This window comes from Dermacentor albipictus, chromosome 10 (assembly GCF_038994185.2).
Source record: "Dermacentor albipictus isolate Rhodes 1998 colony chromosome 10, USDA_Dalb.pri_finalv2, whole genome shotgun sequence".
In the NCBI taxonomy this organism is placed as follows: Eukaryota; Metazoa; Arthropoda; class Arachnida; order Ixodida; family Ixodidae; genus Dermacentor; species Dermacentor albipictus.
Window position 1 is genome coordinate 48,838,732 of NC_091830.1, and position 14,064 is coordinate 48,852,795.

At 50.2% G+C, this 14,064-nt stretch overlaps 1 protein-coding gene and 1 pseudogene across 3 annotated transcripts in view; one reads left to right on the plus strand and one right to left on the minus strand.

The window, feature by feature from the left end:
* inaE (inactivation no afterpotential E) overlaps positions 1-14,064 on the plus strand; it is a 195,928-nt gene that overhangs the window by 11,844 nt on the left and 170,020 nt on the right. The gene's annotated exons all lie outside the window — the stretch shown is intronic.
* Positions 6,426-8,480, minus strand: LOC139050802 (uncharacterized; annotated as a pseudogene).

A 14,064-nucleotide genomic window follows, 5' to 3' on the forward strand; every position in this document is an offset into this window, starting at 1 on the left:
TTTCGTGCCAGAGTACACATCGTGTTTCAGTCGGTACCAACTACAGCCAAACTTCCTGTTCTGCCAAGTCCGAAAGTAGATAACCGGGGAAGAAAACGAGGCGCGTTGGACTCTGAATGCGGGCGCAGTATGAGAGGAGCACAGTTTGGGCCGCAGTCGCTGAGGACACGTCGGCAAAGCGTGAGCGGGAATTTCTGTGGTGTTTTCAGAACTCCTACTGATCTGCGTTGAGAAAGATCGGTGCCGTATACATGAAAATGTAAGTTCAAACACGTTCCTTTGGCGGCTTTCGAAACGAGTCACCAATGCCCCAACCCACGCGCAGGGACATACAAACAGCACCACACGAAGTGTTGCGTAAGATACAGCGTGTCACATATGGCAGAGTGAATTGCTAGTGTTGACACAGTGGTTCGATATACACACACGATGGAAGGATGTGTTTCAGTTCCAATTTTTCAGTCTACTGCTTCACGTAGTGGTTGCAGTTTTTTGAAAAAATATCAAGTTCAAAAGGAGGTCCATGGTCTATGACTGTATCGGGAGCTCCCGTCGAGGTGCGTCTATGCTCCTTTCTTTATCTCTACTTTGCTATCACTTTACCTCCCCTCTCTCCCCAGCGTAGGGTAGCAAACCGGATCTATCCATCTGGTTAACCTCCCTGCCTTTCCCCTTTCTTTTGTCTCACATTCTCCAGTCCAGGTGAAAAGTTGAAAGTAACTATATAGCAGAAAAGTGAAGAAACATCACTAAAATACAGTTGGTATGTAAATAGACCAAAGATCAAAGAAAACAAGCTACTACCGCAACTATAGTTTTTGAATGTGATCGATGCGCAGAATCGCGTTCCTTCTTTTTTCTTTTTCTGCTTATTCTTTTCATTTCTCTTCGGTATTGCTTTAGTTAGTAATGAGACAAAAGCAACAGAATGATCCTTGAACTACACGTTTGCTGCTGGCGGGTATTTGCCAATCGATGCTGTAATTTTGTGTGACTTAACGATGGCACTAAAACATTATTTCCGCTAGCATAGAAGTGAAGCCGAAAGTGTAATTTGATACGTCTCTGTCTCATCACGAAGAGCTTCCGAGCCAGTTGCCGATCAGGGTTCGTTTTCTTCCCCCCTCGCTTTTTTTTTTCTTTAAAGTGTATACTTTGTTTCTTCACGTTACTATGTGTACATTAAATACTAAATGAAGAGAAGAGACTGTAGAGTCGGAAAGCGGAGAAGTTCGATGACTTCAAGCGATACGGACCTTCGAAATGCTCGCCCCGTTTTACTTATGTCGCAGACGGCTTCGGCGTCTCTACGTGACTCGCCTAGTTGACGAGACGGCCGAAGTCTTCCTACCTTGCAAGGTCGGATCTCTTTCGCTTGATAAGGTGCACGCTTTGCGTAAGGCGAACCTCCTTCATACGCTGGGTGACCCTGGCTTCCCCCCTGCGTGCAGTAGTTTGTAGAAGTGAACTTCAGCCACGCAGAGCGGCTTCGATTCGGAAGCCAAGCCATCGCAAACATTGGGCCCCGCGCGAGCCTGTCGGCAAAGTGGCCATTAGGCTTCCGCGACGTTCCCCACCACCTCCCCGTCTCGTGACGTCAGAAGCCCGTAAGCCTTTTATACCAGTGCATTGGCCACGCGCTTTTTCTACGTTGTTCGTTCACATTGGGTGATTCGCTGTCGTCTGGGGCGCAGTCCGTTTGCTCGGATATAATCCGCTCGCCGTCTGCTAACGTAGAAGCCAATCGCGGGCGTTTGACTTTTGCCCTATCCCGTGACGTCGCGCCGTATTTTTTTCCTTTTTTTTTTGTTGACCGTCAGTCGGCTTTTCCGGCGCGGATTCCAACGGCCCCGTCGCATGTCCATTTTCTTTGCGTGGTTGTTTTGTTTATCAGCATTCTGATATTGGTGCGTAGTATGTCTCCCTTCGTTCTCGCCAGTACTGCGCAAAGCGTTCAGGGAAGGCTTTGTTTTGTTTTTCTTCGGTTAGGCTTAAGGACTCCCTGTGACTTCGCCTTGGTTTATTCTTTCTGTTCCTTCGCTGACAGTACACTATAAGTCTCCATTCTCAGGCTTTATATGTGCTTTCTTCTATCCTTTGGTGCGGCGCCGTTTGCGGTCGACTGCCGTCTGCGTCTCTTCATTAAGCAGACGAGCCCAGATTCCGAATTCAACCGTCGAGCAGCAGACGGCACCGTGGAAAGGGAAGGGAAACTGCGTCGCCATATTGCGCCCCGTATAGTCGCCCGAGTTAATGTTCCGTGGAAAGACGTGAAAATGTTGCTTTCATACAAAAGGCCTAAAAAGAGAAGAAAGATGGGCGAAGCATACCAAGGCCGAGTATATATATGAAAGGCGGCGATGGGAATTGTATTTTCGGGGATAATGGAAAAATTCGCTTCCTTCGACAGAGCGCTTTTCTGACGGCTCGCAGACAATCGCGCTTTCTATCTTCAATTTTTTCTTGTTTTCTTGGTTTTTTTCTCTTTGTTTTCCTGAGTATGCGACGCGACTATAGTTCGCGCAGAAAGACGACGACGGTGACGTTGCCCGTAACGACCGTGATCGTGACTCTTCACTCAAGGGACTGGTGCGGGCTCATTCTATTGTCGTACGACCGAATATGTAGTTCTTTGTTCTTTTTCTTTCTTCTTGTTTTTAGCCTTGCGTTCAGCCTCATTGTTTCGAGCATTAAGGCTAGGCGAAAGCCAAAGGTCAGTGCAGGGGCCGTTGGCTGTGGCTTGCTTTGTTGTAGGAATGGGGAGCCAGCCGTGGATGTTGCTTGAATGTCGGTCTCAAGATAATTAGATTTGCCGCTGGAGGCGCCTACACATAAAAACATTCAGGAACTTGGTTGAGTGTGTTCCCACAGCCAACGTGTGCTGTGCACTTTCGCATCTGTTGCTGGGTTCGGCTTACGAGCTGTTTACAACTGTCAATGTATTGACGAGGTGGCAGCCATGCTTGAAACGTGGCTAGTCGGAGACGTTGCATCGTTCTTGTGCTAGAGTATAGAAACACAAGGAGACATAATACATGACACAGGAAGAGTAAATTAAGCGCAACACGTCTCACTCCTTCCTTATCGCTATCCTGCGTCCTTTAGTCTTACACGATTGCAAGAACGGTGACGACGCGACAGTCTCAACAACGCAGAGCGACACGGTCGAGGACCGGAGTTCGTAGGGGGGGGGGGGGGGGGTGCGGCGGAGAGCCGGACTATGCTTTCAACTTGGAGCAGAGAAGTGCAACCTGAACCTTATGCGTAATCATCATATAATGTGACGTCACTTTCCAGGTTGTGGGCATTGACAAAGAATCAAAACAATCTTCTTCGCGGCATTTATGGATCAAAACAATCTTCTTCGCGGCATTTATGGTCCACGAACATTTATCGCGGACAAGCAGCTTGCTTTGCGTCTTTTCTCTCCAGAGTCCTTGCTCACAGCGGATTTCCACAGAGTAATTAGCATGAAGAGAGAGAGAAAGAGAGAAAGGATGCTTAGAAAGGCAATGAGGTTCACCAGAGGTCAGTTCCGGTTTGCTACCCTGCATGGGAGGAGGAGGCGCTGGCTTAGTCGTAGTAGCGGCAACAAACGAACGAACGAACGAATTATGTAACAAAATAATGAATGAATAAATTACGGCTTTATTTTCTACTAACACAACGACGTGGAAGAGACGAAAGCATGACATTTCCGTACTTGAGGTGTTGGTTGCCGAATATAGGCAGAATATAAATACAAATTAAGGCGAGCTTCTCGGCTGTTATTGGAATCGGCATAAATCAGCTAGCTCACTGCAAACATAACTGTCAGAGGAATCAGTGCGGCAACGCTACGAAGTTAACCGTCATTATATACTTAAGCATTTAGAAATAGATAAAGAACATGCTCGAAGCAAACGGCACGGTAAAGCAATTGAATTAGCTTGTGAAACAGATTTTCTTGCTTTTATTTCTTCTGGTTCGATTTGGTGGAGCGGTTGGCGCTGGACGCCACGCAGGCCTTCAGCAATAGCATGCACTTCTATCAATATATGAAGTGCGCAATAACGTGTTGATGCTTTTCGTATAAAAAGACAAAAAGCAATAACTGTGTATCGCAAGCCTCAGCCTCTTTGCTTGATCCTGATTTGTTCTATGGTATGCCTTAACGGCATTCACGCGCAAGTTGGTTTACATCAATTTATTTCTCTCGAGCTGCTCCATTGTAAGCCTTTGCTGCAGAGACAGTGCTAGAACCTCTAGCTGTATACATTTGTATTGCCATAACCTTTACTGCACTTACTTGAGGGTTTCTACCAGGTGTTTCAGGTATAACTAAGACGGGACATTTCACATAGAGACCCCAGGAAGCAGGGCTTCAAAAATAGAGTAATACAACTTAGCCAAGTGAGATCCACAATTTATTCTTTGCAGTCGTCTTAGATTATTCAGACTGTTTACTGAAGTGTGATGAGTTAGTAAATTAGTTATGTTTAATTAAGCAGGATTTTGAATATTCTTCTTAACCGATAAGTCCGCCTTGAGAAGTTCGAGTGTACTCAGAAACGCCCGTTAAACTTATTTTCCATGTCGATTAGCTTATTTTCTAGCTTTTTCCCAAGCTCTGGATAAAGCTGACGAAATAGATAAATAATAAATAAAGATAACGACATGGCACGCTGGCGCGTTTGTGCTGCAACGCCCTGAATCGTGTTTCTAAAAAAAAAGAAAAAAAGAACGAAGCCCGCATGTACCGATCGGAAAAGAAGCAAGCGATCGGCTACGTCGTCCAGCGCAACGTTACTAGACCCCGCTGGTTCTAGTAACGTTGGTCGAGCGCATGACGTCGGCACCTTCGTTGTGAAGGCTGAAACCGGCCGCGGTCCTAAATGACGAGAACGAGAGATAGGCCGGTCCTGAACGCACTCGTCGGCATCAAGCGGCACATGCTGAATTCGTACTTTAGAAACCGGATTGAAAGCGCTGCGATCCAGATGCGCGCAAACGCGCAGTGGCATCATTTTTTCCCCTTCATGTTTCGCAGCTTTTCTTCAGAGCTCGCACTCTTAAAACGGTTGCACCCTTTGGGGCGTATATTTGTCCCACACCAATAATCTTCATCTGCCTTGCTTGCGTTTCCTTTCCTGAAAACCCGGCGCTAGCTACTTTCCTGTCGAGAATGCTGCGTCACACTGATAACGCGCATGCCGTTCGTGACTGGGAAGTACCGGGCTCGCAGCGTTAAAGAAAGGAAACGCGGGCAAGATGGATGACGACTATCGTTGTGGGACAAGATACGCCCCAAAGGGTGTAAATTTTTCTAAGAGTGCGGGAAAAGAAAAAAAAAAGGCTGGCGTAAGAGATAACGCCGTGGAAATAGCTTCATTGGGTGTTTTTGAGCACGCTGTACCGTCTGTTTCACACTTAGGGAACGGATTGCATCGCGATGCGGCGAGCGCTGGAGTCGGGCGGCGGCAGCAGCTCGCGCATGCGCAAACGCTTGCGGGGCGGAGTCGTGATAAGCGTGCGCCGTCTGTTGACGACGCTGCTGATCTTGATGCCCGGAGATCGTGGCGGCCACTATAGGAGAGTGACGGCGCGTTCTTCGAGCAGTTCTTGCACAACACGAGCAGTGCGGACCGGCGACCTATCGTGTTGGACTGTATATAGTCTCCTCCGGGAATGGACCGTCAAGAATCTACGGAATCAGTATACGTCGTCTATGATTGCCCTGCACCTTTCAGCGATGAACTTGCCTTCGAGGCGCATCAGTGGGCGTCGCACAACGCTTGGTAAAGAATACCGGCGCATTTCACGTTGTAACGATGGGGTCCGCGCACTGTCCCTGACAGTAGCACTTTTCCCGACAATGCGGCCAGCGCGCGGCGCCGCAGCAGACGACGCCGTTCAAGACTTGAAGTAGGTAAAGGCAAGGCGCAGAAGACCAGGACTTAGGAAGAAGAACACAAACGACAAGACAGGCGTACTTGTCGTTTGGCGCCTGTCTTGTCGTTTGTGTTCTTCTTCCTAAGTCCTCGTCTTCTGCGCCTTGCCTTTACCTACTTCAAGCATGAACCAACTAGCCCAAGCAAGAGTTTTACTTGAGCCGTTCAAGACACTGCCCCTGCCGCACCTGCGCCTGCGCGCTCTGCTACGCTGCTGCCGCCGCCTAACTCAAGCACTCGCCGCATCGCGATGCAATGCGCTCTGAGTTTTCTCCTAAGTGTGAAACAGACTGTACATGTTCTTTTCAAGCGTTAATTAGATAAAGGGCTTATGCAAGCTGTACAACTTTATTGCGCCACGTCATATTTCTTGCAACGTATTAAGGTATAAAAAACATATTGGAAAATAATTTACGTATCTAACCTGAGAAACTATCTAGGTTATATAATATAGTATCTCGTGGCACCAACCGTAATTAACGGCGCCAAGCACAGTACTCCGTTGCCGCCAATCATGGAAATTCTTATTCAATAAATTGAGAGTTTGCAGGCCAAAAATGGCCCTTTACATAGGTGGAGTCCTTCGTCTGGGACCCCACTGGACGAAGCTGCTACCCGCGCCCGTTGGTCTAGAGCCCTCTGAGACTGCAGCGCCGACCAATTAAGTAGGGCTGCCGCCCATGCCTCTCTAGTGGGGGAAAAGGGCGGATTCATCTGACATGCCCACACCATGTGAAAGTTATCGGAGACTTCCCCCCAGTGAGGGCATCGCCCATCGACTTTCGGGTCAAAATGTTTTGCTATTGCAGGACACAACAGGGGGCTTGTCTGCAGGCGCAGCAGGGTTCTTTCATCGGCTTTTCTCAGGCCCTTAGCTGGGACCGGGAAAAGCCGATTACGTTCGCAATAGTCTGCCAGAATTTCCGTGAACCGCAGAAGCGGTTGTCTGATCCCTGAGCCGGAAGGGTCTGGTTGTGGTGCCCGGTGGGTAAGCGCTCGGGCGGCTGCGTCCGCAGCTTCGTTACCTCTGAGGCCCTGGTGGCCCGGAGTCCAAATAATGCGTTTGGGTGAGGGGTCCGATTCCCTCACGGCTCGATTTAAAATGCGGTAGGCTAAAGGTGATACCGCGTCCCCCAGGTAGTGCTCATAGGCGCTGCGCGAATCTGTGATGATTACCTTCGAATTCGGGTCCGAGGCGGCAAGTGCTATAGCAACCTCCTCGGCCTGCGCGGAGTTGAAAGCGTGGTAGGAAAATCCGTTAACTCGTTGGTCCTGGTGAACTACGGCAGCCGTGTAGAATCCAGTACGCGACGGCCCTGCCACATCAGCGTAGTATACACCCTGCTTTAATCCATATTGATGTTCGAGGGCCCGAGTGCGTGCCTTTCGTCTGCCTTCATGTGTCTGCGTGTCCATGTTGCACGGGAGTGGAGGAACCCAGAGCTTGTGACGCCAGAGCTCCGGGAGCCTGCATGTCTCCTCTGGAATGCACTCGTGTTGTATGTGCAAGTGGTCTAGCAGGTGGCGCCCGGACAACGTCTGCGAGAGTCGCGTGCATTGGTTCACAAGGTGGGCCTCCTTCAATTCCTGGTAGGAGTTAAGCACACCTAGAGCCAACAACTTAGCGTTGCAGGTAGCCACCGGGAGGTCCAAAGCTCGCTTTGTAACCTTACTTATGATGGCGTCGATGCGTTCATCGTGTATCCTTGTAGTGCGAAGGTAGGTTACGGGGTATAGGATCCTGCTGGTTACGAAGGCATGGGCGAGCCGAAGCGCGTCCCTGCCCCGCAACCCGCCGCGTTTGTTGGAAACGCTGTGGATCATACGTCCGACCTGTTCGCCTACGCGTTTGAGTTTGTCGATAGTGGATACCGGGCTGAGTCTGTGATGGACCCAGGATCCGGGTCTCCTCTACCTCACTAATAGGACCTCCCATCAGAAAGAGACGCAAACTCGTGTTGTCTTTGGGATTGGTTCTGATATAAGTTCCCATTTCGCCGGAGCGCATTGGAGACCACAGTGGATAGCATAGCCATCGACGATGGAGGTGGCCTGCTGGAGGCGGTCCTCCATTTCCCCAGCGCTCGCTTCAGTAGTCCAAATTGTCGTGTCATCCGCGTAAATTGCGTGATGGATGCCTTCCACCCGGGCCAATTGTTGTGGAAGCTGCATCATGGCAACATTGAAAAGGAGTGGCGACAACACCGCTCGCCGTGTTCCCATGGTGTATGGGCCACATTCCCTATCCTCGATCTTTAGGAGGTCCTGACGCTTCGAGAGGAAATCTCTGACGTAGGCGAATGCCTTGTGCCGGCAATCCGTGATGCTCAGGTTTGCCAGGATGCTGCCGTGACGAACGTTGTCAAAGGCCCCCCTAAGATCGAGGGCAAGGATGGCTTTGTCGTTGTGGCGCATAGCCGTGGGTCGTATTATGTCGCGATGTAGTTGGAGGAGGACGTCCTGTGCAGACATATCCGACCGGAAACCAAACATACTGTCTGCAAAGAGGCCCTTAGCTTCCATGTACGGAGAGAGGCGATCCCGATCCATCTTCTCCATAAATTTGCCCGCACACGAAGTCAGTGAGATGGGCCTTAGGTTGTCGGTATTTACGGTCTTACCTGGCTTAGGAATGAAAGTGACCAAGGAGGTCTTTCAATCGGGAGGGAGAGGACGCCCATCCCAGATCTGATTAATGTACTCTAGAAAGGGAAGGCAGGCCGAGTCCGGAAGATTCGCCAATAGTTTCACTGTTATGCGATCGCGGCCCAGAGCCGCACCTCTGCGCATCTTAGCTAAAGCCGCCCTAAGGTCGGGGAATGTAAAAGAGGCATCAAGGTCTGGATTAGGCTTGCCCGCGTACTCGTACTCGATGCCAAGCGGGTCCTCTATGCAACAGAGATACCTGTCACACAGCGTGTCCGCGAGTTAAGCTGTCGTGCCTTGGTACCCGTGCAAAGCCCGCAGAAGTTGTCGCTGCGTCTCCCCTCTCGTCTGAGTGGGGTCAATGAGGCTGCGAAAGAGACGCCACGTCCCTCTCGAGCTCATCTGACGCGCTGACGAATTGCACTTTTCCATCCAATTTGAGTCCTTGAGCTGGGCAGCATACGCTGCGGCTTGCTCCACGAGTTCGATAATGCGAGCCTTAAGCTTCCAATTGAGCTTTTGCTTCTTCCACCATTTGGTAAGGCTTCGGCGCGCCTCCCACAGGTGCATTAGGTGATTGTCCACTGCATGCGGGGATGTCTTCGGAAGCCTTAACTGTCGTAACGTGTTGTTGCTGTATTGTGTGCAATTGCTTTGCCCACTCAGCGTAACCGCCTGAAAAGAGCACGGGAGGTACCTCCTGCATCCTGAACTTATGCCAATCGGTCAGTTTGGCCTTGCCCCACTTTTTGCGAGCCGCCTTCGCCAGAAGAGTGATCCGTAGATGGCAGTGATCGCTACCAAGACAGTCCCCCAGGTTCTCCCAGGCGGCATCTTTAGCGTTCTTAGCGAGAGATAGGTCAGGACATGTATCACGCGTTACCCAATTGCCCACGCGCGTCGGCCATGCCAGATCCGTGAGCAGCGTGAGACGAAGTGTGGAGATTAACTCCGCCAGTTTGCGTCCTCTGGCCTTCTCAAAGCGGTATCCCCAATGAAGGCTGGGAGCGTTGAAGTCCCCAACAACCACGAGAGGATCCTTGTCAGCCGATTTGAGCGCGCGGTGGAAGAGTTCGTTGAAAGTTGTGCGCAGCTTGTGCGGGGGGCAGTAAATATTAGGAATATGTATTGACGGGTAATGGCGCTTAAGTGGCAGGACCTTAACCATGGTGTATTCCTGTTCAATCTCCAAGTCGAGATCGACCGGGACTGCGGTGTACGCCTTGTTCACCAGGATGCACGTTGTAGGACATCCCTGAAACGAGCTATACCCCGTGAATTTAGCTTCCGCGCCGGGTTCCTGTAGAGCCAGGACCGCCGGCACGAAACCGAGGGACTGCAGGTAGAGCTGGAGGTGGGACCGTTTCTTCCAGCTCCGAAAACCTCTGCAGTTCCACTGTATGATCTCGAATTTCTCTTCTACGGCTTTATTACGGGCTTTCCGCGGGGGTCGGCTAGCCATATTGAAGGTTGTTTTTAACTGTGAGGGGCATGCCCAGTCCCCGAAGGCGCCTGCGCCTGCTCGAGCTGCTGCCGCCGCACGACTCCATTGCTTGCCGCATCGCGATGCAATACGTTCCGAGTTTTCTCCTAAGTGCGAAACAGACTGTGCATTTCTTCTGGGACTTATGACCCAAAGCGCGAACCTAATTTATTTTAAATATTTATGCTTATCTAGTTTGCTAAACAACTAATCGCGCTTCAAAAAAAATCCCCGATGATTTATTTTCATTTCGCGAAATATTGGCTGGTGTGGACAATCTGTCTCGTGCGGCACGTTGGGAACGGCGCGAAATGTGGCGCGACTGGCTCGCTAATCGGGACGTTGCGAGAGGCAGCGCGCGGGGGACGCGTGGGCGCGATTCACATGCAGCCGCCGCAGACAGACTTCCGCTCATGCAGCGCTTCGTTTCCATGCAGACGACGCGCGCGCTACTCTGGCGCCATCTCGTAGCCATCGTCGCCGCAGAGACAAGTCTTGCGCGGCGCTACGCTTTTCTTTTCACGCTTTCGTCGTACCCTCCTCCTCCGCTTCCGCCTCACGTTTCCGCTGCACCCTCCTCCTCCGATTTCCTCATCGCGCTGTCTCCTCTATCGCCGTGTTTCATCTTCCGCTGCGCTCCGCGCTCGCTTTCATCCTTCGCTGTTTTCATTAGCTCGGTTACGAGGGGGGGCAACGCCGACGCTCTCAGTAGGAACAGGTGCATAAAAGGTGCGCTATAAAAAAAAAAGCACTTTGAGTAACTGAAGACGACTAGGAACAATACGCCATTGGCCTAACTTGACAAAGCTGTGCTACTACCTTTCTAATGTTTTCTACCTTTCTACCTTTATACTACCTTTCTCACTCTGCCGTACGTGAAACGTACGGCAGAGTGAGCACGGCGAGCGTGTTGTCCATCGTTTCTCAACTCAAGGCCACTGGTATGCCCTCTGTCCATTCAGGAAAACGCAGGTCACAGCCGTGGGTGCCTTTGAACTCGAGGACTGCCTCGCATCCTTTCACAAGCGAATGGCAGCGAAGGGTCTGCAGCGGCCAAGGTGAAATGAGCACGTGCGGCCGTACAAAGGCGGACGGCTTTTAAGAACGAAAAGGTTCGAGAACTGAGCCCCAGATCCCATTGTTGTACTGGTGTAAGCGAGCAGGAGGTTTTCGATGTAATGAATATGCGTCGCACAGATAATCTTTGCTGCCGTTGCGTGTTTTTAAATTTACGATGTGTGGGGAGGTTTTGGCACCCTTTAATTGGCGCCGGCTACACCTTTTTCCATAGAAATATATGTAATGCAGCGCACGGGTATGGGGAGAAAATTACGCAAGAGATCTGATCGGAACTTCATGTCAGCTGATATGAATAAGTCAAACTCACTTAATCCGAAATTGAAGTTTCACAAATAAGTGAAAAATAATCTTATAGCCATGTCAAATACTTGCGCTACAGTCAGCTCGCGTTTATTTATGATTATGTTAATAATAACAATAACAACAACAACAATAAGAAGAAATCGTTAATACCCGGGAAACTTCAAGAATATACAAACGCTAGACGTACGTTGTTCGATATATCGCAACAGTGTCTTCAGGCGAACGTGAGCTGTTCGTAAGCAAACGGGAATAACTTCCGCGTTAGCCGGCTCATCGGTTCCGCACTGCCACCAGCCCGCTCAAAATTGCCGGGACAGCCCATGCAGGGTGAAACACGAACGCCTCTGTCATCCATGGCCGGTATTTTGCAGCGATGCCTTTTCCGATTCTATGCTTTTTCAGGCTTTTCGCGCTTGGCCAGTGGTCAGAGCGATGGTCTGCCCACATTATCAACGGGATCAGGCGGCCGTGTGTGGTGGATGATAAGAGTAGCATAGAATAAGGCATAAGGCATCGCTACAAAATAGCGGCCCATACTTCCTTTCGGAAAGGTAACCCTCCGCGAATCGCGCCGTCCTCGCTGACGTAAGCACTCGGCGCGGGCGAGCGCGCGAAGCCCGGAATGACGTAAGCAGTCCGCATACAACGCCATCGCCAAAAAAAAAATGGCTGTGGCTTAGGTAAGGTTAAGCCCAGGATGCGAAGCATACTAGCCTTTATTTTAGTTCTTGAACCACTGTTTAGCCTGGTGAACTGCTGTTGCTTGGCTATATTTGGTTCGGCTAGACGAAGAAACAACTCATGCATTACTGCTTCGCTTTCAAGAGTGGAACGCGACAGCGTTCCCGTCGACCCGCCAAGGGGTGTAAGACAATGGGCTACAGGGCAGCGACTACGCGCCCCGCATTGGACGCGGTGAGCGTCGAGCAAAGCAGCGGTCGGCGCGGCAACGAAATGTACGCCTGAGCAAGAGACGCACGCCTTAGAAACAGCTCGTTTCTAAGGCAACACCGCATTCACTAGAGGCGCTTTTGTACCGCTTTGAAGCATCGTACTCGTGGCTCAGTGGTAGCGTCTCCGTCCCACACTCCGGCGACCCTGGTTCGATTCCCACCCAGCCCGTCTTGCAAGAGTTGAGCCAAAGCCATTTCTCCTCTGTCGTGACGTCACGGTGTCACGTGGTTTCATGGCGACACCGCCGCGCCTGAGGAGCTGGGTTGAGCTCTCGTAATATGCTTCGCATAAAAAAAAAAGTCTTCCTGCGGTGATACGGCCCCGGTGGCAACGACGCCGTCGCTCTCGTTAATTGCCTGTCAGATGCGGGGCCGTGCGCATTCTTTCTGGACGAGCGGACCGTTTCGGCAGCTTGCTGAAATGGCTGTTGAGCCGCGTTGCTCGTCGCGCATGTGTCACATTGTAGAAAGTGTGCTGCTCTCTCTCTCTCTTTTTTTTTTTACAGCCCAGCTGTTGAGGGCCACTTTCCCCACTATATCATGTCGGCGTGTAGAAAAAGAAATCCGAAAGACAGTGCAATGACGGGGCGACCCGCGGCGGAAGGGAAGCAAGCGTTAAGCACTCCCCATACGTGGGCCGATTCCGAAGATAGTGCAATTCCGGGCCGACCGGCAGCGGAGGTGAAGAGTTGTCTTTGGAAAAAAGAAACGATGAACAATTTTCATGTGTCGCGATGCCCCACTTTTAAAAAAGCATCCTCTCGATGCTGCAAACAGAACGTGAAAATAATAAAGAAAACTAAAGGAACAATGGCTGAAATTTTAGCAGTTCATTCCCGCAATTGTCGGCGAGTGAAAAAAGTAGTGTTTTAAGACAAGCCGTGCGTCTTCACAGGCGCACGATCGGTAGCGCTCCTGTCCCATCACTATGCTCGACCATGTATCTATATGGAGGGCTCTATGCAGCACTACAAGCAAGCTATCACACATTAAATATATTGCTAATCCAAATAGCAATATAATGTATGATCATCTCAAACCACAAAAAGAAGCCAACAAGGTTAACGGGAATCAGCAGTAATATTTGCACTGCACATTTCTATTGAATTGGGGAAATATGTATATGCACATTTTCCTCCTGGATCCAGGCAGACACTCTCACCGATATTTAACACGACAGCGGAGCGTGTGTTTATGAAATGTGGATTAGGGTAAAACTTTTCGGGTCAACAAAGGAGAAGAAAGATATCACGTTGCCGAGAAAAATGTGTCCTTGTGTTACTATTTATCGAAGCATACGCATTTCCAGAATTGATTTCCAGGTTACATGCCGACCGACGCGCTCGGTCTTACAGCTCCAGCCAGCTTAACTCAAAAGAAAATGAAGCGCGAAACGAGCGAAGGCACACAAGCGCGATTCATCCGTGTCCTCTAGCTGTTAACGCTCCAACGCTATCCAACACGTCTTCTTGACACGCCCGAAGTTGTACGCTCGTCTACTCTACACGTGTTACAGAGTCGAAATTATTTGATATTTCGGCAGACTGTACTCTGCTTTCCAAGAACCACTGGACCTAGGACGCATACTATAGATCATGCCTTCGCCTTCAGAACAACGTCGAGCTGCAACATTTCTTTTAATGTTCCTCCAAAAGAGCGACTTCATTGA